This window comes from Colias eurytheme, chromosome 17 (genome assembly GCF_061535395.1).
Source record: "Colias eurytheme isolate Ceu_HAF_F1 chromosome 17, ilColEury1 Martin Lab GWU primary, whole genome shotgun sequence".
NCBI classification, from domain to species: domain Eukaryota; kingdom Metazoa; phylum Arthropoda; class Insecta; order Lepidoptera; family Pieridae; genus Colias; species Colias eurytheme.
Window position 1 is genome coordinate 6,229,446 of NC_142996.1, and position 24,612 is coordinate 6,254,057.

At 30.7% G+C, this 24,612-nt stretch overlaps 1 protein-coding gene across 1 annotated transcript in view; it reads right to left on the reverse strand.

Annotated features, from left to right (window-relative positions):
* The window catches only part of for (cGMP-dependent protein kinase for), a 126,825-nt gene extending 102,426 nt beyond the window's left edge, over positions 1 to 24,399 (reverse strand). The window contains exon 1 of the mRNA XM_090111833.1: positions 24,040 to 24,399. The gene's annotated coding sequence lies outside the window, so the exon portion shown is untranslated. The remainder of the gene's footprint in view (positions 1 to 24,039) is intronic.
* Between the last annotated feature and the right edge of the window lie 213 nt (positions 24,400 to 24,612).

The following is a 24,612-nucleotide window of genomic DNA, read 5'->3' on the forward strand; positions in this document are numbered from 1 at the left end:
TGGTTTTTATGTAGAGAAAACGTAAATATTATGTACCACGGGCGAAGCCGGGGCGGACCGCTAGTATATATATATAAATGAATCGCAAAATGTGTTACGCTTCACAGCAAGAAGAAATGTACCATATGTACCCGCACAAAGTCGATATTGTGTTGCCTACCGTTCGACTCAATGGCTAGGGTTGTAACTACCTTTAATAATTATTACCAAACTAATAAACCGAGTGATGCGAAATAACCATAATTCTTTTAGAGTTTGATAAAGGATCAGGCAGGTATTTTCTTTAATCCTCTGAATTCTCGGTTACTAAATTGTATCGTTGAAATTATTCTTAATCGCGTAAATTTAATAAATAATCATATGGAAAACACTTTTCATTTGTTTTTTTACTTTCACGCCCAACTACTATACAATAATTACGTTGTTTCGGTATTTTGACGAGAAAACGCAGGAAACATCCGTTGTATCATTTTAGATAGATTGTATATTTTGTATCTGTAGAATTGAAATCAAAGCTATGTATATGTTGTCTCCATTCTTTTCTTATCGGATTGTTGATCCCAATGCGAATGCGTCACTTAAATTTTATAAAAGACAATTAAGAACATCAAAAATAAAGTGATACGTAAATATTTCACAGTGCAATATATTATGTAATTAATAATAATTATATATTTATGAAAAAATAATTACATCAGATTTAATAATAGCAATTGTTTTGAATGTACATAATATGAATAAATGATTACATCATAATAGTAATAATCACAATTGTTTTATTTCCCATTTGTTGCAACCCTAGCATATTTTCATGTAGCAGCAGAAGTACCTACACTGGCGGCGCGGCGGCATCGTGCGACATCAAAGGCATTGCCTTACTAGGTAAGTTTATAATGACTCATTTCTTTTATTATATAATTTACGTTTTACTTTTACAGAATCCGATTCAATGGATTATGAAGACGAGTCACACAACGCCATACGATAGTGATGATGAATGAACATTTCAATAAATGCATGCGTGTTTTTTTATGTTGTTTTGTAATTGTTAATTGTTTCTTAAATAAAGAAATAAACGATGATTTGTTATTTGCAACACAACTTTATATTTGAGATTCTTTACAAATGTATATTTAGTTTTGTATCATCAAATTTATAAATTTTATTCCATAGTTTTCAAAATTAAATGTAAATGACCATAAAAACATTAATAAAGTAAATCATTGATGTAAGGTCAGGGAACGTAATACATATAACATCTGACCATGTAGAAGCTAAGTCTTGTTGACTGCTGAAGTCTGTAAAGTTTTGTTGTCTGCTGAAGTCTGTACGCAATGAAAATGTCTGCCGTTTCGAAAATAAGTTTTTAAGACCCTAATAAATAAAATATATGAATGGCAGATCTGGTCAAATACTTTCAAAATTGTATTTTTTTCAGCACTTTCATAAGTGTCTGCCAGAATGTTATCCGCGTGATAATGGTCTGCCATTGTTATTTTCCGATAGTAATAATAATCTATTTTCAAATATCAAAATGGCAGACGTGGTCAAATGGTTTCAAAGTTCGCCAAAAATTTCCACCTGTCTTACCTAAGCGCGCGCCCCGTCCACCACTCTGGGCTTAGTGACTCCTCATCTCATGTATAGTAGGTATAGGGGAATCAACACACAAAAATCCAGGTCTGGTCAAATACATACAGGTAGCTTTGCGCTAGCTCTCTAGCTATTACTTCTTATGGAGAGAAAACGTAAACATGTACCACGGGCGAAGCCGGGGCGGACCGCTAGTAAATAATAAAATAATAAATAGTGTATTAGATTTGTTATTGTATCTTGTATACCTACGAATAATTATTCTTACGTCTTGTTGGGAAATGTTCAAATACCTACCTATTGAAATAATTTACTGTTACAAATCATTAGTGTTATTAGTTTTGAGTGAATAGGCATGGATCAGAAATTCAGAATATAATATGCTACTAACTACTCAAATACAAACAAACACCACTGACCTCTATAACTATAAGTTATAGAGGTCAGTGACCGTCAGTGACAAACACTATGGATACCTACGCTCGCGAATGCAAATTCGGTGATTTACTAATTATTGATACCTAGTCATTGAATTCGTTTTGAAATAGCCTGTACTTTGTAATTTTTAGTGTTATAGACATTTATAAAATGTGGTGCTCATTTTTTTGTAATAAATCATCCCGAACGCTATTGTATTTTCGTTGTTTTATTTCAAGTGAACACCTATACAATTTTGTCACGAGCCGCCTCTGGCCTCTGGGTGAAATAAACAAGTCAAATGATTTTTGTTCTAATTGTATTTTGGTAGTAGTTTGTTTAGAATTTACATTACCATTGTTTAATTTTTACCTACTATATTTTACTAAAAGTCGAGTGCGTCGAAATCGTAAATATCTTTTTCACCTTCCTGGTTTTTTTCCATAGTAAATAGTGTTTTAGATTTGTTGTTGTATGAATAATTATTCTTAGCATAATATTATATCATAGGTATATGCTACTTCAAATACATGTTTTGATAAAAAAAAACAATAGTGTAATGTAATAAAATAAAACTGCGTTTTATTGTAATCAATTTTGACATTATTTATTTCCCAAAATTACAACAAAATAGTTTACGCCAACAAATATAACTTTTATTTTTATAACAATCCTACTTGTTTTACATTCACGCCATCTAGACTTAAATCTTTATCATTTTTGTATACGTCTGTGTGTGTAAACGACCCTGTATGCAATGACAGATGTTATAATGCATTTTTTTACCGAATTGGGTGGACTTTAAGGCAATGATATGACATATTTCAATAAAATATAATATTCAGTAACCGCCATGACTATTCCTACGACCTTAATCTTTTCCAATTACGCAAAAACTCAAATAAACTAGAAATGTAGAATTCAGCGCCATCTAGCGGGACATTGGCTGGGAACAGATCGTAGGAATCACCTTAATGCTCGATTCGTATTATGGGAGTCGTATCACAATGGGAACAACAATATTTTATCATATAAAACATAAAATTAATGTTATGGGCTATATTTTTTAATGTTTATCGAACTTTTATTAATTGCTGTATCTATTTTTCTGTGCTTATGCTGCTATGCACTGTTTCTTTATATATCTGTCATACAGAATATAAAAAATATGTTTATCGATGTGTTTTTATGCTCTTTCACACAAAAAATTCTGGTCTGTTAAGCTGAAATTATTATGGTGTATTGGGTAAACATTTTAATTTGATAATGTCTAGACAAATAAGGTACCCGCAATATTGCGCTGAAATAATACCTACATAACACGTAGTACGTCTGTAATTTGTAACTATATTATAATATGTAACAATAATTTAGTAGCTTAGTTAGTCTTGTTCGTTCTTTGACGTTATATTTATTCAGTCATGCTTAAAACATCTGGTAGTCAATTATTTATACGATTTAACAATGGATGACTGTTCAGATGCACTTCTAGATTCAAATGCACTGATAAAAGGATATAAATACTTAGCAGAAAATAGAAAGACAAATAATGATAAAAGTAAAGCAGCCAGGCATCTATTTAAATTAATTAACGTGCCAAAGAAATATCTCGAAGATGACTGAAAACGGGTTTCTTTATACCGGTTCTTGAATTGTTCTTATTACGAATAAAGTGCTATGCTATTTTGTGATAGCATTATCATTTAATTTGCATATATTACATATTATATAAATAAGTAAATTATAGAATGGTAATGAAATGTGTATCAATACGGTTATGTTTAATTCCATTTTAATTCATTTGTCAAACGTAATTTATTTCAGTCTCTTTTATTAGAGTTTAATAATTTGTGTGAGTCGTTTTTATTTATATGTGTGTAAATTACTATAATAGATGTTACTTTTCAGAAGTCATCTGAAGTGCCTAATGATTATGATTTATCGGCTGATTTTTGTTTCGACTGTAGAGTAGCGGGAAAATACCACATCTGACATTAATTTACAGCAGATAAAATGTGTTAGAAGATGGTTCATGTAAATGCCAGAATTGTTATAAAAACAATAACTGAATTAAAATTTAAAAGTTTTAACTGAATTTTGTAACCACACCTTTTACACTTATTTTCGGTTCTGTAAATAACAATGTTGAATAGCGTGAATTAATTACTATACCTAAGTTATTATTTATAGCTAGTAACTACATACTATATAGTTCTCATTTAGGGCGTGTACGGTGTAAGGTATACGAACGTAGAACGGAACGTGATTTTGTCCGAACTTCGGACCGGTTCATGACATTCTTCAAATAATGATACAAATTACAATGCTTCGACACGCCATGACGATATAATGAGGTAATAAGAGGTTTAGATACATAATATACGGCATACGCGATGGCTTTTTTAACTGGCAAATATTCTAAAATGTATTCTTGCTGCTAAATTTTGTTTCTATTTAAGGAAAATATATCCAGAGATTTTGCTGGAGCCTGGAAATAATGAATTCAAAAGGCATATTATTACGTTATTCTTACCATTTATTTTATGTCCTCTTAATCTAAAGATGGCGTTAATATCTATCTTAATTGAATTCCTGATCACATATTTTGTTTACGATATAATCCCTACTAATATTATAAATGCGAAAGTAACTCTGTCTGTCTGTCTGTTACGCTTTCCTGCTTAAACCTCTCAACCGATTTTGATGAAATTTGGCACAGACAATCTTTAGCCCCTGAGAAAGAACATAGACTACCTTTTATTGCGAAATATGTACCACGGGCGAAGCTGGGGCGGACCGCTAGTATATTATATTTACTGTTAAGATCGGATCAATATCCTAGATAATTAAGATTGTGAGAGGTGATTAAAATAATTTTAAACATGTTAAACGATCAAGCATCGACCCCAATAGATAGAAGAATAAAAACAAAAATATTAAGTTTCATGATAAATTAATCGAATTAATCGATTGCCAAGCATACGTGTCAGAAGTGAAACTTCTTTGGCAAATTTCAAAGATACCAAAATAGGTACATGACGTGACGGTATTGCCATGCCGCGACCTTGGAATTTTACTCTACAATTCAAGCTTACATGAACCAACCTGAACAATAAAAGCGAATTCAAAATATTATAATATGTTTGGTGTGAATATAAAGGTCAGTCTGTATTAATTTATCAACAAAAATGTGTGTCACTGTGTGTGTGTCACTTATTATTTATTATTTTCTGGATTTGGAAACCTAAATGTTGTTCTAAAAATATAACTCTCACAGACATGTATATAACTCTATTTTCGTAAGTGTTATTAGAATTTTATATTGCAGTGTTTTCACAAGCAGCAAAAACCTGTTACTTTCATGATTTTATTTTAATATGGACTGCACTCATAATTTTCTAATAATAGGTATAAGGTCGTGCATAATATAAAATGATTTTATGGATCCATTTAATATGTAAATTATTATTGATATCTAGTTTAAATTTAAATTTAAATTGATTTATTGTATAAACTATGTACCTACATTAATAGATGTTACATTGTATAAAATATTACCAACTAGCTTTCCGCCCGCGGCTTCGCCCGCGTTTTCAAAAAATCCCGCATAGTTCCCGCTCCCGTGGGATTTCCGCGATAAAACGCGTCCCAATGTGTTAATCCAAGTTACCCTCTATATGTACACTAAATTTCATAGTAATCGGTTCAGCAGTATTTGCTTGAAAGAGTAACAAACATAAATACATACACATACATCTATTCTCACAAACTTTCCCATTTAGAATATTAAGTAGGATAGGATAGCATAGGATAGGATAGGAAGTAGGAAGGATAGGATAGGATCTTATAGTTACAGCCTATAGGTAACGTGCGTGCTTTCAATATAATAAACTGTAAATTAAGAACATGGAAATATGAATTAAACAAATGACTATTTATTCTGAAAAATGTAAGGTAATGAGAATTTGTAGAGCTTACTGTTACGTGTGAGATTATGCTATAAAGTATGTATTTTATCTTAAATTGTAGCTTTTTAAATACATTAAAGGTTATACAGAGCATTTGTAAGTAATAATATTAATTAGGTTTATCGATCTTTCTTCGAACACAAAAAGGAAGAATAACTTGTAGAATTTCACGATAGTTAGACGTTTTACCAAATAATATGGGTGTTTTTTACGTAGCGACTATTATAACGATCCAAAATAAATAAAATCAATCGCTATTCTATATAATCGTATATGAAATGTCTAGAGATAGCAATAAACATCAGTTAAAAATAGACTATTTCCATATAGAATGAAGCAGTTTGTGTGAGTGAATATCTCTGTAGCAGTTTATAGCAGGAACGTCTACGTGTATGTGTGTGTGTCTTTATTGTAGTTGATCTATTTTTGGCCTCGTTATCTCTCACACAGATGTTGCTTTGGTTTCAAAGGATTTCTAAATGTAAACAAGTTGTGTGTAACCATATTTGATCTGAATTTAATGCTTGTTCAACAAATATCTTAGATATTTACTCATTAAATTATTTGCTTAAAAATGCACTCCTATTTTATCTTATGTCTGCTCTACCTGTTATAATAAAAGTTTCATTGAGCGCAAATTTACTCTTTTGTTAATAATAAGCATACGTTTAATATGAGAAAATGTTATGGTATTGTGTGAATTAAATATTAATTACCCTTTTACACCGATTTTTACTAAGATTAGATTGATTGATCTTTTTCATACTAATGGACATTTAATTGTATGTTCCTTCTTTCTCATTATTTATATATTCGTTTAACACTTTATTGTGCAAGAATTTGTATTCTTACTTGTGTACAAAAGGTTACAAAAACACATAAAAGGGCGGCCTTATTACTAAGCAGTGATTTTTGCCAGGCAACCACGGGGAGAAAGGTAAAAAAGCGAAATATGTTGAGCAAAACAATATTTAAATTCTATGGTAATATTGTATACAAATATTATGTAATTTGATTATATTACCACTGCTACTCGAGGGTCGACACTTCAGTTACAAGTGCATACTTCAATCGATACTTTAACTATGCAACTTTAATATTTTAAATAGTAAGCTTTACAAATTACTAGATATTTTTTGTTTATTAGTTTAGAAAAAACGAAAGAGAAATGGTTAGAGAATTCTGTAATTCAACGCTCATGTTTTTTTGCATCAAAAAGTATTTGCTTCTCTAGTTCGACAGTAGAAGTCGAAGCAAATTTCGTATAATTTTTAACTGTTTAAACAATCTCAACTCAAAAAAGGACATCGCAAATCGTAATCAAACTAATAAAACTCAAATTAACTTTAATTCAATTTGCTAATTTGAACATTTTATATAACTTAACGAGCTTAAATACCTCTTCAATCAAAATATACAACTCTAAAGATATGCTAGTTATGAGGATGTTTATTATTATTACACAATTCTTTAAACAATGCTACAAGTCTCCATACCACGCGATCCTCAATCATCCAACGGATACATGACTATGTAAAGATGACTAAACAGTTCTATAAATAGCCACACAGGAATGGTCAATCCGATAACTGGCTCAACTGTTGTATATTTACTGTGTTATAAATATAGAATGGAATGAAAATAACTTTTATATTACAAACGGTTATCGTTCGTGCTATTTCTGTCGTTAATTACTGCGTTATTGTATGTACATATTGTTTTATTTGTAAACTCCGCTCATGAATTCCGTTTGATGTGCATGAAAATTGCTTCAAATTAAAATAATTATGTAAACATTCCTGCTTCTATAGTTGTTGAAATAACGTGATATAAATGAATAGGTTATACCTACTTAATAGTTAAGAGTTTTTTTCAAATTTAAACCATTATTTATTTTCGTTTAAGTGTCAAGTTAATTAACATATTATAATAAGTTTTTCGCAAAAAAGCCTTAGTTGTCAATAGATGATATTATAATTATTATTTAACGAAGAAAACTACACCAATAGATTACATTTTTTATTAACTCCTCACGTTGCTAAATTGTAAACAACGATTGTCAATAGAAAGAATATTTTTTTTTACAATCGATGGGCGAGGGCTTTGCAGAACAAAATCCTACTTTATAGCTGAGTATTAATAGAAGTGAAGAATTTAATATACTAATTATTCATTATTATGTATAAAAATTAAAGAGCGTATGGAATTCGATCCAACCGCTTTTATTATTGTGCAATAAAATAATGAAAATTATTAAATTCATATTTCATTACATTTTATTTATAATCATTAATGGCCTTATAACATGCGTTAATCACTGCCAGGCAACATAATATGTGGTAGGTGGCGATGAAAATTACTGTTTCATGCTTTAAATTCATACTATGCAAATACCTCTATAGTTTTTTTTGTTGTATACCTACAGCTACGTGAACCCTGAAATTTTGAATTTGGTATGCAGATATTCATTCAAATTCAGGGAACTGTTTCTGATTGATTTATTTATCATATCTATACCTATAAGGCAAAAACAAAAACAAATGGGAAATGGATATTCGACATGAAAATAGAAATTTACGTAGCAGTATCAGATTTTTTTCAAGAATTAGGAGTTTAATTGAATTAATATAATTTTATAAATTAAAGCCATAGAAAAATGTAGATTCTTATACACTTAAATTTTTCAATATTAAAATAATAGAATACAAGTAAATATGTGTGAATACATCACCTATTCTTCCATTCAAAGTGTGATATTTCGAAATTAAATTTTATATGCATGGAAAATTTACGAATATCAATGTTTAAAGTTGTCTGTAAACAGATTTTATGCTCATAAAATAGTGGATTGTTTATCTGCTTTAAATAAATAATCAGAAATTTACGGAGATAAGTACTTTAAGTGAAAACAGTTATTCATTATAAATGTTTTTGAATTTAAGACCAGTGAAAAGAAAACTAAGTACATAACAAATCAAAAATAAAGTTATTATTTAACATAATTATGTGCAAATAAATTATGTGCAAAACGCATATGTGTGCAAGTATTAAAATAAAGTATTACTAGCATTTCTTGAGGAAAAACACTTTTTTAATACATAAATAGACAAAATTAGACCTTGATCGAAAAAAAAACTGATTCTCATTGCAAAATTTTCGGCATCTCTAAAAAATTACTTCTTTTTTTAAACACGTTTTGAATAATATTTTATCCGGCGCTTGACCATTTATAGACAGGTCAGATATTTTAAATTGTGTTTTCAAATAAATTATCAAATTGCGATTTTGCAATTTAACTAAAAGGAAATTTCGCAATGTCTATTTTATCGATGTGCCAATAAAATATATTAGTATGACATAATGAACAGTTTTAAAGGTCGCTATGTTTTATGCATTTTTATGAGATCCAGTTATGTAAAATTGGTTTATGTTGTCATTGTAATACAAATTTTTATTAAAATATGTACCTATATAATTTTTTAATAGCCGTACTTTTGAGAAAATCTTTTGAACTGTAATTTATTACTTTTTATTGTACTTGTTAAGTATATTATACTTGTGAAGTCTAACAACATCTCTCAAATTAAAACCAATAAAGAAGTTTCGCTGCAGGCTCTGCTGAAGAAATAGATATTCTATGTTCAAAAATCTTCCACGCATGCATTCGAAATTTTTATTATTTTTTTCATTCGACTTTTTGAGAGAGGACAGACATATCGGTAGTTCAACCTCAGTCTTGTTTACTTTTTGTTGTTTGATTTTGAGAATTTTATTGCTTTTGAAAATTATTTCTACGGGCTCTACCAAACCAACTACATAATTAATAAATAAAATATTTAAAATACGACAAATAGGATCTCAGAAAATGTTGTTAGCCCGTCCTTGGCACCCTTTGGACTTCAGAAGACCAAAATACCTCCTGAATCTTCAATATGCAACAAATCGCAAACATCATCCGATCGTAAAACCCTGATGATTTTATGTCAGCACTTAACGCGTTTATGATGAAATAAAACTACCAAAGTAACAGAATTCCTCACATTAGAGAGATTTCGGTAGAAAAAATAAACGGGGACGAAAATAAAGTGGCGCACTGAGAGATCAAACGCGTTTAGAAATTGTAAATGTTTATTGGGAGCTGTGTAAACAATTTTAGCATTAGAAACGTATTAGTGCAATAAAACTGATTATAATATACATAATATTAAAACTGACTATTAACACTGTTTCTTGATCTACTTTTAAATGACTATTCTTATTGGCACTAAGTATCCCACGCTGCAGACATTTTACAGCTAGAATACTCCTTTTAAATAGAGTGATTTTGGTAGAATCGGTATATTGCTGCTGAGCATAATATCCACGAAATTGTTCTTCTGAATTTATTTGTTGGTAGAAATGAAGGAGCACCGTCATTATGCTAACATTAAAATTGTACCCACGTAACATTTTCTTTAATAGCCCTATTAGTAAGATGCCAAAGTGTGAATGGATGGATGTTTGTCACTCAATCATTCCTGAAGCTCTGAAATTTGATGATATTTTGGCATAGAGTAGGCTTAGACCAGAATGGGCTAATTATTATTAAAATATACGGAAGTAAAGACAGGCTATGGCTAGTTTTAGTGTGATTTCAATTAACAGACGAAATACCCTTCAAATTCAGGTTTACGTCAGTGAGATAGCGGAAGCAAAACTGTCAGATAGCCAAAAGTAATAGACAAATAATATTATAATAACGCCAGTACTGGCACTGCGCCATTTAATCCAAGTGCACGAGGAGATATAAAGGTTGTTTTTAATCTCGTATCAGATCGTTAACTATTTTATAGCGAATATAGGAAATTATTCTTAGAAATAGGATCAAATCGGTTTCTTGTAACAAAATTATAACAAACCTTTGCTATAGCTGATCCTGAACATTAAAGAAAATTCTTAGCTTCATTATTGGCCAATCTCTACAAATCGAGAGCAGAATGTTGGTCACACAATTGCTTCTATAGTAACTAAGAACCATTCTTGAACGAATGGACGATTAAGAAATTTAACCCCCAGTCCAATCGTTTTACACCATAAAAGACAAACATACACACAATAACATTATCAAGTTCTTACACGTGGGAGCATAAAACAATATGGCCCTGTTGACTGTTCCTTCCTCAAGTTTCAAACTGATTAGTTGCATAAATTTTCAATAACAAATGTATTGGCAGTTTCCTTTTCGCAAAGCTATGAAGAATGATACCAGCTCTATAATAGTGATAATAAATATATAATTTTTATATTAATTTGTTTTTGATATAATATTGTATCGTGATTCGTGGTAACATGGATGGCCAATTCCATTAGCCTTGATCCAGTAAATTAAGACGTTTCTGAATTTATACAGCAAATTATAATTTAATATAATTTAAAAACTTTCTCATAATTTAAATAAATAATATTACACGTATTATGTGTACAGGGGATGTTAAACCAGCTTAATATAGTTTTTGATTTAGCGTAATCCTAAATCAAATGCAACATTAAGATTAGCACTTCGTAAACATTGGTCACGAATGATAAATATTAATTCCGGTGCAAGACGTTAATACCCCTTTAGCGCAATAAAATTTATAATCTACTAGCTCTGCCCTGCGGTTTTACCCGCATTGCTTTAATTGGTGTTAGCGTGATGATATACATAATATATGCCTTCCTCGATAAATGGACTATCTAACAATGAATTATTTTTTTAAATGGTTGGTTGGATCCTGATATTAGCGCGTTCAGCAAACACACAAACGAATTCTTCAGCTTTATAATATTAGTATCTATAGATATTATGTGGATTTTGGAGGGTTACGTGAATCATTAGTAAGATATTTATAATTTTATTTTTTCGCGTATGAGCACACATTACTTTTTACTCTTATAAAATGAGAGTTTTTATCGAGACGCAATAATTCTTCATCTTGATATGATTAACAAGTGGTTTTGCATAGAAACACTTTTCACACATTTAGATCGTGATGTGATAGAGATATAATCTTGAGTATCTGTCGGTTATTTTTGTCGGTATAGCAGATAATATTTGCGAAAACGTTGAGAGAATAAGCCTTAAGAACTCGGGAATAGAATTTAACAATATCAACAGTTAATTAGATATATTACATATTATGTGCCATCATAAATTGTACCTACTACATGCTGAAAATTGTTGTCTCATAATTTCAAGAAAAATATTTGATCTTGATGATCAAGATGGTATGGAAAATCACTATCCAATATAGTGATTTAGTTTTTGTGTGTGAATATAGTGTACCATAGACCATAAAGTGCTTAATCGTTACAATTGCGAATGACTTAATCTTGTGTTCAAAAAACTATGGAAATAAAGTTGTTTACGTAAAGATTCAGTCAGAAGATGGAACTGTTAATTTTTTGTGTCCTTCTTGGTCTAGTGATTACAACTGTGCAGTTGTTGAACAAAAAATTGTCTCGAAGATACTGGTTCCTACTGCTTATAATGAATATTTAATTAATTGAAAATAAAATGTTGAAGTGGTAAACCATACATAAGTTTTTCTGGGGGAAGGAAGGAAAGGAGAAGACACATTTTTTTCAGCGAGTTAGTCTATATGTCTATCAATGATTTTATCTGCACTTTATTATCTCCCTTTATTACATAAAGTTGTTTAATGTCTATGTTTTTACTTTTTATTACTCAAAAAATTGTCTAATATCTAAATAAATTCAAACAAAGAAAAGCGTAATCAGTTCTAAACATTGAGCAACTTATATATTTCTTTGTGTTCTTTCCGTAATTATAGCACTATTGCACCACTATTAACATCATCACGTGATAACAATTCGGTACTATAAGTATTATTGGATAACATTTATCACTCCTGTGATTTGTATTCACAGTTTATGACATACAATAACTTTCAATCATTCAATCCATACCCGATTTTGCAATTCGCATACAAAATCGAACGACAAAGGAGCACGTATTACAATTTCGCGGGTTGCCATTGAGAAATTACGAATTTATGTACACATTACACACTTAAATAGCCAATAATGTCGGTTACATTCATAATGACCTGAATGCTAATATCGATGTTTTATTTTATATACTTTTGTGAACGTAAAGGTATCATACCTTTTTGGGAATTCCTGCAAAACGGCCTGTTCGGTGATCGGTCTGACTTTTACACGTTTTCGTCAAGAAATCGAATCAGCACCTTAATATATATTATGATCACCTAAATTATTATTATGTGTGTGGTAAGTAGAAGATACATTTGCATCAATTTATATTATTCTTCAGTATCCTCTTTGTTAGATTGAGACCATTTTTATTCGCTAACAAATCTGATGAATCGTTATTCTCATATGGTACCACCAAAAAACGTAAAAAAATCTTTAAAATTAGCCTTGTACAAATCATGACGCACAGTTCTTCATTATATTTTCGGCAATAATGAATCACAAAGGAATTTAACAGTCTCTACGTATAAACGATTTGCGTCACTTTTTCAAGATTTTGCTTTCACTGTACTAATAATGTTAACATAAATAATGTTAGACAGGACAACGGTTTCACGAAGACTCGAGAAAAAAAAACTTAATTTATGAGACTTACCGTTTCTTTAATTAAGCTAGATTTATGCATAAATATTCAAGAAAACTAGATTTTACTAAATTGTGTTGATTGATTTTATTTAGTGACTATTTTTGTAGGTTTATAGGTTATTTTCAGTTCCATGGGAACGCTAAGATTCTAATTTATGTTACTTAATACTTCGTCAATATATAATCTTATATATGCTCATTTTGCATACATTTACTGTATTCTGTAGTATTTCCTAAGATCTAGACAATAAAAGAGTGCTTCCTTGTTTACAGAATTGACAGTATTTTCTTGTTCACATAATGTGACAAGTTGAGTTTTCTAGTCCACTTAAGTCTAGGAATATGTAATAGCATTAAAATTCGATTCACGATGATACCTCGAAGACCTAATACCTACGCAGATCACGTTTGCTGAAGAATTACATACATTTAGCAGAGCTACATTATTCATGACAAAACCCTGCGCCGCTATCGATACGTCGAAATTAGGTTATTTACAATTACTTATTGTGCAAAATTGTGAAGTTTCAATTTCAATTTTAAAATTCAAATAAATTTGGCCAAATTTCAAAGATAAAGATATATATATATATAGATGAATTGTTCTCTATTTTATATTATCTTGTATGACCATTAATGGTACTTCTTAAAAAATATGGAATATTTTCCTAATGCTAATAAATAATAATCCTCTCGATGTTTATCTTTAGCCTTATTTTAACGACATTAAAAGGATATTAGTGGAGTCTATTAATTCAGTTTCCTTTACTAAATTTTGTGACCGATAACGAAAATAGATAATAACTTGTTCACACTATTTATCGATGTATCTATTGAGGCTCTGTGAAGACGTATTAAAATTTAAAATGTATCTATACGTTGACAGTTTAATCACATGTTTAAAACAGAAATAGGAAGAGTTATAGCCAAGTTGTTCTCGTTCAAAACCACTAGCCAGAGAAAATAGAAATAATTTAAGGTGATGAATTAATTTTTCTAACATTTACGGCCCTTTTCAAACCTTCGTAATTTTTATATTATTAAAGTTGTCGTGATGAAAATTCTTGACAAGAAAGTTCAATAGTAACACAATACGTCTACCGTTTTAGAAACATGATTCCATGATATTTTCTCGATAGAAAAAAAATACAAAGTTATCATTGTTATTTTTTTTTAATCTCTGGCATCTTCAAAATAACAAACGTAAAGTTACGACTTTTTGGATATTAACTATAAAATATACAACCTATACGTCTACCGTGTTAGAATTTTGAAATATGCGATGGTTTTGAAATAAACAAGAAATACTTGAAATTAGCGCGCGACCAGCCAATATAGCGAGAGCCGCCCTGTACCTTCCTACCCCGATCGCTGCACGAGTCATTCCCGCTACGGCCGTCACACGGGGAACTTGTGTCGCTCGCGCAATCGTAAAAAAGGGTGACAACACGATAAGACAAAATGAGACAAATGGGTACAATAAAGAAAATAAGAAGAAGAAACATAAAGGTTGGAGGAAAAAGAATGCTTACAATTGGAACAAATTAATGAAGTAAGTTGGTTTTATTTTAAATTTGATGATAATTGTATTATAGACGATGTTTGATATGTACCCCTGTTTTAAGTACATAACGAATGTGTAAGATTTTTTCATTTATAGCATAAATAATCTGTTCAGAAATCCGGAATCCAGAAGGAAAATAAACCCACTGATTGTTCACAATGTGAATCCACTCCTTCGTAAGTACCTTTATTCAGTCAAAAATGTATGTTATCAAAGCTCTACTGGTTTTATCGCATGATTCCATTTTTAGCAAAAAGCAACAAAGTGCAAAGAAATAAAAAATCATGGTGAACTTATAGACCGGGAGATACTGACACAAAATTTCGAGTCATTTGTAACAAGGATGGCGGTTCTACAGGGGTCTTAGTACGCAATGACAAAAAGGAAAATGATGGTGTGAACGCTGGTACCGGTGGCTTAGTCGCGTGGGCGTTTGTCGAACTCGTCGGAAAAATAGCGAAAGTCAAACGATTTGTAACACAAAAATTTTAGAATTTACCGATAGCCCATAAAAAAGTAGTAGGCGGTAGTGTCATGCCATACTTTTCCGGTGTGACTTACAGCCCGCCATACCGATGCGAATGTGTTGATTTAAATAAAACAATCATTCAACCATTTGTACCAGGCTAACTTTTGCACAGGTAACTATCGTCGTGCAGCCATTTACGAAAATCGCCATGCCATACTTTTCGGACGATTCCAAATGGTCGCCATACCGCCGAAAATCTGCAAAAAATTTTTATTTCGCCAAACTTTTTGTACCAGTATTGCATTTGGATTTTTGGAGAGTATTTGATAAAATGTGACCATTATTATATTTGCCATACTTCTAGTAGGGGGAAAAAGTGCTGTCATACTTGAAAACTTAATTTATTATTAATTTATATAAGTGAAGATTTCCAACACATAGATCTTTGAAATTTTGTATTTATATTTGTTGATCCTCAAACTTACAGGAAAAATAAGTGCCATACTGTTACAAATCGTTTGACTTTCGCTATTTTCCGACGAGTTCGACTAACGCCCACGCGACTAAGCCGCCGGTACCCGCGTTCACGCCATCGTTTTTCTTTTTGTCATTGCGTACTTAGACCCCTGTAGAACCGCCATCCTGTTACAAATGACTCGAAATTTTGTGTCAGTATCTCCCGGTCTATTAGTGGAAGTATGGCGGACATAATATGGAACAGGAGCTCATTGGAGTAGTATTATATTTAAAAAAAATACGAAATAATTTCAAGAATTACATTTATTAGAAGGTGGTAGATAAGTATGTTGTATAAAGAATTTGATGTTGATATTTATTTCATTTATACTTACTACACCTGTGTGGGAAATTGCTTAGTAATAAAACAGGTTTATATTCATATTTACATAGTAATGTGAGTTTTCATTTCGAAAAATTTTGTGTAAGTATATTAAATTGAGTTCCTGGGTGATCTGGAAACACAATTGGGCCCGGAAGATGGCGCTGCAGTCACTCCTCCTAATGACATGAACCGATTTGGATGAATATTTGTGTGCACATTTCATTTTTGTGGGATGATTGGTTGATTCGCTTTCACATTAGCTAATATTATGTATTTTTGTTGTTAGAAAGTAAACTTAATTTAATGTTTATAATACATTATTATTGATATAAATAAGCCAGTGTTCGTCTCACATTGCTGTACCTGCCTACCTACCCTACCAGGGCCTAACTTTGTTCTGGCTATTTTATTTTGATTATTTGTAATGAATAATTACAATTATAATAGAGTGCAAAAAATAAATACATGCGTCAATATATTTTGTGTTTTTTTTAACAATTTTTTTATTTAAAAAAATATCATTCCGACCGCGGCTTTGCCCGCGTGGAATTAGATTATATCGTGAATCCTGTCTTATCCCACAGAAGTGTTCAGTTCGGATAAAAAGTATCCTATGTGTAAATCCTGGCAATTAGCTATATTTTATCAAAATTGGTAATGTAGTCTTGACGTGATTAAGTAACAACTAACAAAAAAATATACAAATTAACATCCAAAGTTTCGCATCAGTTTTACTGTATTAGTGATATCTTCCACTCTTGACTTTGACTGAGAAGAATTAGGGTTTATAACTTCTTTCAGAAATATTACCTTTCATTTCTGGGCATGACGTTATATCTACGTCAGCATCAAATTCTATCTAAATCCATTCAGTAGTCCGCGTTATTGAGTACCATTTCATTTTTTCAGAGTAACAATATTTTTTGTTATTTTAAAGATTATTTATAACCTGTATTATTTTGTAATAAAGTAAACATTACGAAATAATAATAATTATTAATAATGTCTAAGTAGTTGTTAAAAAGAAGATTATTTGTTTATAAGCAAGAAAATAAAACCAATAAATCAACAATTAAATATATGTATAAGAATATTATAATAATCGGCAGCGCGGCGAGTTTGCAAGAATGACTTCGCGCACACCCGCGTTCGCGATAGCGAGCTATTAGACTCCGCCCGCCAAGCAGTAGATTTTTTTTTGTGTATCGTCTTAAGAGCCATCAATTTCAGTAATTACGTACATCGGACCTTGGATACATCTATGTGGAAAATTTAAGATCAACAACTGTCAAAAGATTTAAATATACACACGAGGTAAGATAAGGGGTCGGGTGAAAACATGATTTTATGACGGCAGCAAATTTGAATGACTTTATCGCCGGAAATGAAATAATCCGTTTCGGAAAATCCTTCTAACGTGATTTATTTGAAGAAACGTTTAAAAGTAAAATAGAACAAAGGTCTTTAAAGAAGCATAAAAATGCTAGAAATTTAAACTCGAACTTCGAGTGTACATATATAAAGAATGGTGTTTAGATCAGTATGATAATTATTTGCAATATTTTCTGTGTTGACCATTTGGTCGATGGAAACTAATTATTCGATAGTAAACTATAGAAAATTAATTACTATCAACCATTTGGTTGATAGCTGTGGTTGATAGTAATTAATTGGCGGAATTATGTGTAAGTTTCTCTTAATTATTATTCAACTAGCGACCCGCCCCGGCTTCGCACGGGTGCAATGCTGATACTAAATACACTACAGAAAAACTGCGAACGTTGTATATAAAAACATAGCGGCCCGCTCCGGCTTCGCACGGGTATAAAATAGATAGCCGGGCGGCCGGCCGGTACCGCCGCAAACGCTACGTCCCGCAATTTTTAAATCTGTAATATCTTCGAAAATATTCACTTAAATCATACGGTGTAAAGGGCCATATAGATCTATATTAAATGAACAATGTACTCGAGGTATTTAATTGGTTAAAGATTAATGCTGTATTGGTTAAAATTGCATCGAAAATTAGCCATTATTTGTCGTAAAAAGTAAATGACAAAAAAAGTTATTGTGGGTTATCCATAAGAGATAGACATATACCATCGCGGACTTTTCTGTAGACCTTTTCAATGTATATAATACTTAGTACATTATTTTGATAAAACTCGTAGGGTTCAGCCTGCGTTTGCAATGTAAGCGGAAAAAATGTAATTATTTACGACATCACATTAGAAACCTCAAAAATAACAGTACTTCTCCACTATTTAATGCATGTTATTATACATATAAACCTTCCTCTTGAATCACTCTATCTATTAAAAAAAACCGCATCAAAATCCGTTGCGTAGTTTCAAAGATTTAAGCGTACAAAGGGACATAGGGACATAAGGACATAGGGACAGGGAAAGCGACTTTGTTTTATACTAATATAATATATAATATAATATAATAAATAAAAAAACTGTAAAATAACTGTAACGTACAGAAACCGGATCTATTTTTTCTACACTTTACGTCTTCACATATTAAAAGATGCTTAGTTTTTCTAATGGTTTTTATCATCAACTATCATGAGATTGACAAATATTGTGTGAAGATATTTTTTTGTACAATCTTTTTGTTCGATTTCATTTTATTATATTTCAAACTTAAATAAATTTATAACATCATTGTTCGTATCGTTACATTTAACTCTAGTCAAGGCCATACATACAGTCACACATACATAGTCATTGTTAAATAGGTTTTTGAAATGTATACTTATTTAATTTTAATTTATAAAGCTGAAGAGTTTGTTTGTTTGTTTGAACGCGCTAATCTCAGTAACTATTGCTCCGATTTGAAAAATTCTTTCGGTGTTATCTAACACCTATTTATCGAGGAAGGCCTTTATTAAAGCCTATAATATATTATATCAATACGCTAATATCAACAGGAGCGGAGCCACGCGGGTGAAACCGCGAGGCGCAACTAGTTAGTAAAATAAATCGATTGTTAGTATTGAAATAAAACTTTTTAGCCCTAAATACTTTTACGAAACGGCGAAATATCTGACATTGGCAAAATAATTCAATGAAATCGAGATAAAAACATATCGATTGTGATACGACTCAATAAAAAATCTGTAATCAGTACCTAAACTAGGCCGATAAGTTGTTGTATCTATGTTTATATTTTATTGATAAGTCTCGTGACAGATAATATAATAACGTAATATTTTTGACAACTGATGTGCGTAATGTAGACTAGCAAATATACATAATAATTTTAGTAATGTTACTTACATTTCACAATTTTGTTAACTCTATGGTCAAGTGTTTCAAATGGGTATAATAGAATACAATCTTATTTCTGAACCCTTACTTACCTATGTAATAAATTATAATTTTTATAATTCATTTTGAATAAAATTTATATAGTTTTATAGATAGTGGCAATTGACAACATTTCAAAATTTTAAGCTACTTATTTTTTTATTTTAATGAAAACTAGATCAAAAATTATGATACACGTATTTTTTGCTTTTTCTAAATATCGAAGTTTTCATTCATCTTTTTGAGTTTTAAAATCATCTCATTCTAAAATGTCGTAAGCGCCAAATGACGTCATACATACGGAGGAATACATTTTTTCCTTTGCCACATACCTAGTTTAAATTAAAAAAAAAATCTTGACAGTTGACATTTTGGCACATTTGTCATTTTGATTCGTCAAGCTTTGTAAATATTGTTATTTGTTATTTGCTGATCCAAATTTTAAACAAAAGAAACTTATTCGCAAGTACTGATGATGATGACTTTATGCAGGATTTGTTAAGGGGTACTGAAAATTTCTGGGAAACAAATATACTATCCCAAAAACGTTGCAAAATGTGTTAGATAAATACAACTTTTAGTAAGTAAACAAAGTCTTTTATTTCAAGAAAATTATGAGCACTATAGGCACTATTTGTATAATATAAATGAATTGGTCCAACTCCAATCAAACATCACGCTAATGAGATTAAAATTAATAAGAAAACCAAAACACAATAACACGATTTAAAAGTTTGTTGATATGAATAATTCACAAAAATGACATTAATATGAAATTTGACACATGCCATAAGTACCCTGTAAATGTCAGTGATAGTTTTTTTTTTAACTTTTTTTTAAATTAGGCTAAGGCGCATTTTTATTCCTCCGTATGAATGACGTCATCATCACATTTATCGTTTTAATTTAATTTCTCTTAAAATATGCGATTAAAAAATGAAATAATTTTTTTTCTGTAATCGCAAGAGCAAAATAAAGAAACGGTTTTTTTCTTTCATGGCCTTATAAAAAATGAAATGTTGTCAATTGCTAATCCTCTAAATACTTTTCTAATAAATGTATATGAGAAAATGTAGAGTAACCAATAACATATAAAATGAATTACTTACTTTTATAAACCTATGGGTATTAAAAAAATAAATACAATTTAAACTTGTATGTATTATAAGCTATTAATTGATAAAACTGAGTAAAACTTTATTAAGTGCGTAGTTTCAATAATACTGACGCAATTACGTATTTTTTTCCGTGATAAATAATGCTGTGATGAAATCTCATACATTTAAAAACACTAAATTAAGCTATTATTCATGTCTGAAAAATTACTCCTTTTTATTGTTTATCTACGTTTATAAAGCAAATTCTGTACATTAGTTACAATAACTATTCATAAATTAAGGGTAGATATAAGAAAATAATCTTATTTAAATAGTGTATTTTAGAAATATTGTCACTATAGAATGTAAGTTTACATGTTATAAAAAGAAATGTAACAAGACAATTTCACGGAAAAATTAGTAAAATATTTCGTCTCGTCTTCGTCTTAGTTAATAAATAATAATAATTAATACCAAATAGTCCCACATGATACGATTGAGTCGTTCTTTCGAATAATAACGAAACTCAAACTATGATAAAGAGCAATACAATTATTTAAAAATCGGTGCAATACATCTATGACGATTTACTTCACATTTTTAAAGAAATAGAACGATAATTTTAAAGTTAAACCTCTTCACACTAAAGTAACCTTCACACTCTTCACTCTTCACGCTGTTTTTGTCTATTACTTAGGTACTGTTTAGCCCATTTCACACACTGCACTATTTCATAGAAAAAACTTTGCTTAATACAGGATATATCACATCAGTAGGTAATTTGTTTACATATTATTATTTAGAAAATAGCATTTTCCAACAACAGTGCATAATTGATTTGTAATGTATTTTTGTCATCGTTCATAGATGGCTGACAGAATTAAACAACAACCATGACAATTGAAATGTAGTGAATAACGAACAAAAGCAATTAATGCAAAAATGTATATAAGTCATTTATAAATAACATGTCGATAAACATTTAAATGAAATGTATTTTTAGAATATGTTTTTGTGACATATCAGATAACGATGACCGTTATTGACGAATTACACTATTTTTCTTATGCACTTACTTATTCTACTCTATCAAGTTCAATTTTCTATAGCAAAATTGTTATTAAAAATTAATATTAAACTTATTGAATTTTATTTTTTACGTCATTATCATCGTATAAAATTAGATTAAACTTTAACAGTGAATAAAATTCAGTGTACCTCTTTTTTATCTTTTATCTGACCATTAGACTTAAAATGCTTAAAATCTGCAAACATAACCGATAGATAACATAGAAATTAATTCAATTTATTTTTTTATTTATTACGTTTTATATTATTTAAATAATAAATGTATTCATCCAAAAACGCATTATAAAAGATACAGGATATCTACATTAAACTTATCTCAGTTAAAAGGTAGTGTGATAAAAAATCGAGCTTTACCAAGGCTCTACATTCACACGTCGCGTATTATTATTTCAAACAAACTAGTTTAGAGTTTATTTCGTGTTTAGGAACTGTGTGTGAATTGTATCACCTACAAGTAAGATAAGATGCTATGGGAAAGTGATGTTTTAAAGATATGAATATGAAGCACGGATATGGTTAATTAAAAAATAAATAAATCAGGCAAATCTTAATAGTTATTTTGATTTTAGCCGGTTGTCCCGTTATAAAAGATAATATTGCCTATGTTATTAGTATCTTATAACGGGACCAAAAATTTGTAGACTATAATTTCACACTTAAATCTTACGAACTAAGTACCTATGTCGTAAACGTTCATTTTTCATGCGGAAGAGGATCGAGAGCGTTCTATTGGAGACAAAACTGCAGGATGAAAACCCAAATACTACAGGATACCAAACCAAACCCAAACCCAAATTCTGATTAAGGATATGAAATCATGCTAACACAAACTGATTATAAATAACATTTCACCGAAGAAACTTTATGTATTCTAATAAACACGTTACAGCCCTTAAATAGTATAATTAAGCAAGGAAGACACGAACTGTGTTAGTAAGTCCCATATTAAACTAACCACTAATTGGATCATCCTAAATTACGTTCAAAACAATAACAATAACGTGTACTATATTTCTTCTCACTTCCGTTGCGTTGTAGAGCGGATAGTCATGCACATTAATTTATATTGCCTTTTACGTAAATGGTTAGAGCTTGGCTTTTTCCACTTTTCTTTAAATAATGAAATGTGTAATGGCTTATTTATTGTTTAAATTGGAGGGAAATGTCAATAAATAATATGTTAATTAATTCTTAAAATATAATATTATACTTATGTCTAGTTTCCAAATTTCTCATCTATTTATACGCATTATATTATTTTTTATTTGGGGCAAAATATTAAATAAAATGTACTTTTGAACACACTGGAATAATACAATCTTTTTGTCTCTTCATTTTGATTGCATTGAATTGAATTGAAATTATAATAAAGATGTTATAACTTGTATGCAAATGCATATAATAATATGTGCAGCTATGCTCAGATATCGCGCTAAAATAGTTATAAATGCTTGAGATCTTAATTTCAGTCATCGGTTCGCTTTACAATCTATTCCATTCTCTTTTATCCTTTGATATAGGTATATAACTACTTAGGTAATCGATATGTATAACACTCAATGCATACGTAATGCATTCAGCATGAAAAACTGTTATAAATATCCGGTATCGGTACATTATTACGTTGTTTAAAAAATAATTATCTGTGGCCATTACAACATATTTGTAAGCTACTTATTAAATTTGTCATAAAGCCACTTTCTTTGATAAGAAGTTATTCAAAAATAGCTCATTGTTTTGCTTCTCAATTGTAGCACGGGAACCGAGCGTGATTGTCACTTTTACTCATGCAAGAGCACTGCGATATAAACATTCAACAATTAATTATCCAAGTTAAAGTAAACTGCTGATTAACGTAACCGCCATTACTGAGCAAGCTATTTTTAGAATACGCACAGAGATCACGGCTTTGTCTGCTGTTTTGTCAGTATAAAATTGTATTTGAGTTGTCTTTTATATAGGTACCTAATGTTGTGTGCATACTATGTATGCAGATGTGTACAGAAAAACACCCACGTTCCCAGCCGATAAGAGGAAGAACCCGGCTCATAAATGAAGTTTACTTACGAATATCGTTTCGAGTCGGTCTCAACATTTTCCAAACAGCCATTTTCCACAAAAATAGTCACATTGAGGTTATAAAGCGGTTGTCACATCGTTTTGACAGGTGACGTACGATAACACCGCCACCTGCACGCATGCCCTTGCACGCGCGGGGCACAGAACACAGGCAGGTATGTGATTGTGTTCAAATGGCATAGTTTAGGGAACAGAGAGGAGCGCGTCGGCCAGCAGAGCGCGGCCAATGAACGGCACGGCTTCAAGGTCACCGGGAGGGAACCGGCGGAGCGCGACGCCGCTAGAGGGCACGCGGCAGATACGAGTAGCTACCTCGCTGCCCGTATGGCAACTAAACTAAACAGCACGAAGCTGCTCCCTGGCGTGATGCGCCGATAAGCGGTAAAAGGTATAAATAAAAACGCCGCGTTGTGAATATGAATGAATACGCAACATAATATATACTTACACATCATTTGTCCATCATAGTTTTATACTTTTCTAGAAGGACAAAGGGATAAGTAAGTATATCGATTTATACAAACTATCATACTTAACAATTGCATTAGAATTTATTTGTTT